Below are 3,733 nucleotides of genomic sequence, written 5' to 3'. Positions count from 1 at the left end.
GCCCCGCTCCCCATCCTGCAGTGTCCACAAGCCACAGCTCCGCTTTTGTTTTGTTTGTTTATTTAATAATTGTTTTGAACTTTCCCACTGACTGTCTCTCCTTGAATACTGGGTCCCTCTGTCACCGGTTCATGACACTTAGGGGGTTCAGCTCTGCATTTAATGCAGCAAATAAATGTCAAAATGTATACATTTGGGACATTTGTTCTCCTTCCTGCATAATGCTAGCATCTGCTAAATGGAAATTATCCTCTTCCTCTTTGTTTTCCAATTTTGACTTTCACCCCCTTGTTGTTGTCTGGAAAATATGGTATGTGTGCAATTTTAAGCAGGCATCACTGGGCAGTCTGACCATCAGAAGTAGGAAATGGGGGCTTGCAGGACACAGTGATGGAGAACACCAGAGTTGGAGTTTGAACCAGCGTCCTCCAGTTGCAAAACAAACTCCTCCTGGGGCAACTCCTGCATCTATCTGGCACCCTAGTGAAGACAATATACATGATCAGAAATGGCACATCTATGCCACAGATAGTTGTCATCATCATAATTTGACCCACCTTTCCATTCATCATAGTTACAGTGAACTTACTTCTGGATATTAACCATGTGATTTTTATTTTAATGTCTTTTACTAAAATGGCAAAAAGAATAAACATTATTGGTCTTGATGTTGTGTTTAGGGTAAAGGGCAACTTTGTTGTCTTTCACCACACATAGCATTTTGCATTATATCCAAAGTATGATATCCAAAGAAAATATATCAAAAAATGGTTTTGATGTACCAAAACTGAACATTTTTGCATTGTAAATATACAAATATTAAAATAATATCCAAAATCTTCAGCTTATCCGGGGCCAGGTTGCGGAGGCAGCAGTCTAAGCAAAGATGCCTAGACTTCTCGATCCACACACACTTCCTCCTGCTGATCTGGGGGAACCCCGAGGCCACACCAGGCCAGCTCAGAGACATAGTCCCTCCAGCGTGTCCTAAGCCTTCCATGAGGTCTCCTCCCAATGGGACATGCCTAAAATGCTTAAAATGCTTAATGCTTAAAATAATTTATAATAATGTAATATATATATATTGGATATTATAAGATTAGATTTCAATATTCCATTACATTAGGTAAGATCTGAGAGTGGAACAGATTAATTGTGTATTAATTACTTTTTACATAAAACCCTTAGGAACATTCTTTTATAAGGAGGAGTCTTTCTCCAAACCCTCCCTGTGTTAAAAGAAGCACACGCAAACTCAGCTGAAGATGGGTTAATGACTAACTGAACCCTGCGGTGTAAGTTAACTTAGCAGCTGCTGCTTTTTCCAACACGTAGCTTTCCATGCATTTGGCACGCGTTGCATAGATCACTGAGATGTTCAGCTGCAAGAAAGCATGTTCATAGTTTTCACTTAAATTTAAGAAGAAACAACTTTACCTACTAAATGCATGTTCTGCTGATAAATAAAGCAAAAATGATAAATCATATCTTTTATGTCTTTGGTTACAGAACTTTAAAAAAAACGGCAAGTAGCATTTGAAATACTTTTTCATATGTCAAGGTTGCAAAAACCCGTGTGATCCTGTCAAACACTTTTGTTTACATTAAAAACTTTTGGGCAGAACTCGTTCAATGGAATTTCCTATTTCTATTTCTGTCTAAATTATAAAGTGTTTCAAACAATAAGCAATAGTATATAGAATTATGTAAAAGAATAAACAGAATAAATCCTTATATATACGCCGGAAATTTTCTCAATGAGTTCCAGGAGGTAGTCCCATGAAATGGTTTTCCAAAAGTCTTAAAGGAGATTCCAGAGGTAGTAACAAAAATAAAGTGAACCACTGAAAGAGAATTTATTTTAAGAGATACGTAATTGTTCCAGAAGGGCATGATATAATGTTGTAGCCCTTGTAGGCTGCTTGCTGTTGGCAGGAATGATGTCCTGCAGCAGTCTGTCTTGCAGTAGATCTAAGCCTCTGGCTCAAAACACTTTACTATTGTTCAAAAGTCTTCAGAATAAAGTGTTGTTCATAAAGAAACATCTTTATTTGTTTGATTGGCTTCTTTTTTGTTCCTATAATACTACTGCAATGGATAGTTTAGATCACAAGCAACACAACAGACTTACAGGAGATATGTACTGTAGCATCTCATTGCAGATAATAAATGACCTAAGCTTCCTTAGGAAGTACAGTCTGCTTAGTAGAGTCTTGTAGACGGATTCCCAGCATTTCCTGTTAGCCTGTTTTCCATGCTGGACAGAGGATTTATAGAAGATTAAATAAATATGGTTTTTGTAATGATGTGAAACATTAAAACAAGCTCAGTGAAAATGTTAAAAAGAAAATAATAACATATGGCTTTCTAATAAAATGAAACACATGAGAAGGAATTGGTTATCATTAAAACTTTTAATCATGCTTCAGACAACAGTACACGTGTTACACGTCATAACCACCAAATAAACAGCAGCTGATGGGATACAGCATTAATTATGGTATCACTTACTCTGTCAAACAGGCTTCCTCTTGTATATTAGATTAGGTCTCTTATAAAGGGAGGAGGTAATAACTGGCAGCCATTTTTCCTGTGTGATTATTATAGTGTTGGTTAAAAGAGGTGTTAGTGAGGCTTGTAGTGGAAAATAAACTCAGGATACAGTCTCATTTGCTAAGTAAACTTTCCATTCATGTGAAAGTGACCATTAATATGTCAGGAATTAATTATTAAAGCTTTTTATTGGTGTTTGTTGGGTTTATGACACAGAGTACAAAAACCTCACAAGAATCACTTGAATAGGTTCTTATTTACAAAAAGGAGAGCTTATGTCTCGTTATTACAGCTATAAAACATAAGCAGCAAGCCTGGAAAGTGTTTCAAGGTGGCTTGAGAAATGATAAAGGAAAGATTAGATTTTACTTTTAATTTTGCGTTTCAAAATACACAAAATCTGATATCTTAATGACTAAGAAGTGTTAAAAAGAAAATGTACATGTGTCGTGATTTAATTAAACTCTATTAAACCCATGCAAGTGATACAGATAAGTTTTGGGTCAGCTATATCCTTTTCTGCCATGAAATACCTTATTGAAAAGAGCGAGATATTTTAAGGGAAGAGGAAAAAGGAAAGTCAGATTTTCCCTTTTAGATCTGTATCTTGGATAAATGGTAAACAGTGGATACATCCTTTGGATTTACACATGATTTCTGGGGAGGATTTTTTGCCAAACAGAGCTTGGAACGTCTTTTTTTTTTCAAGGACAAGAGAAAAATCAGGGTATTAGTATGCTAAACGTGACATTATGCAATTTCTTTTTCAAATGAAATATGACTTATCCAAAATCTAGAATAAGACAAATTAAGGAAACTGATTTAATAGTAGCACTTTAAAAGATGCTTTTATCATAATTTCTGCTTTATTGAAGCTAAAAATATTCAACCTCTCAGACTCATTAGCACACGCGGTCATTGATGTGTCAGCAGAGGTATTCCAAAAAAGACTGAGGCCCTATATATCCACTTGGAGAAGCTGTGTATCCAAATGGAGCCAGCATTTAGGAGAGTGTGGGTGGGTAGGGGAGAATAACTCAAAGGAACAAAGTAATTAAGTAATGAAGATAATCCAGCAAGGACGAACTGCACGTAAGGTGTTTATATGGGAGATAAAATAAAGAATGGGTTAATCGACTGATAGAGAGCAGGTGTGGATAGAAGAAACTAGAAGGGTAAA

Source organism: Cyprinodon variegatus, unplaced genomic scaffold, assembly GCF_000732505.1.
Source record: "Cyprinodon variegatus isolate N-32 unplaced genomic scaffold, C_variegatus-1.0 Scaffold61, whole genome shotgun sequence".
In the NCBI taxonomy this organism is placed as follows: domain Eukaryota; kingdom Metazoa; phylum Chordata; class Actinopteri; order Cyprinodontiformes; family Cyprinodontidae; genus Cyprinodon; species Cyprinodon variegatus.
This window is presented reverse-complemented; position numbering follows the sequence as displayed.